The following is a 346-nucleotide window of genomic DNA, read 5'->3' as shown; positions in this document are numbered from 1 at the left end:
CATCAAAATGTTATCTTTGCTTTTTAAAAATTTAAAGATATTTTTATAGCAGATTTTTGCAATTCACTTTGTTTTCTTTATTACCTGCCTGCTGCTCCCCTGGACACTGATTGTTGAGAGAATGAATATTTATGAAATAATGCAATCTACCATAGTTCACTCTTCTGTTAAAAAATACTCCTTCCCTTCCTATAAACAAATGCAGTTGCCTCTCCTAAAGATGATTTAACTTTTTAAAAATTCTGCTCACTTCACCAGCATATATACTAAAATTGAACGATAGAGAAGATTAGTATGATCCCGGCACAAGGATGGCATACAGATTTGTGAACCAAAATCCAATCAA

General features: G+C 32.4%; 1 non-coding gene across 1 annotated transcript; it reads left to right on the top strand.

Moving 5' to 3' along the window:
* The first annotated feature begins 242 nt into the window (after window positions 1-242).
* LOC115868762 lies at window positions 243-346 on the top strand. The gene has a single exon (XR_004045758.1). It is a non-coding gene; the product is annotated as a U6 spliceosomal RNA (small nuclear RNA).

Source organism: Echinops telfairi, unplaced genomic scaffold (assembly GCF_000313985.2).
Source record: "Echinops telfairi isolate 266 unplaced genomic scaffold, ASM31398v2 ScPeMD7_1;HRSCAF=3_0, whole genome shotgun sequence".
Classification (NCBI taxonomy): domain Eukaryota; kingdom Metazoa; phylum Chordata; class Mammalia; order Afrosoricida; family Tenrecidae; genus Echinops; species Echinops telfairi.
This window is presented reverse-complemented; position numbering and strand designations above follow the sequence as displayed.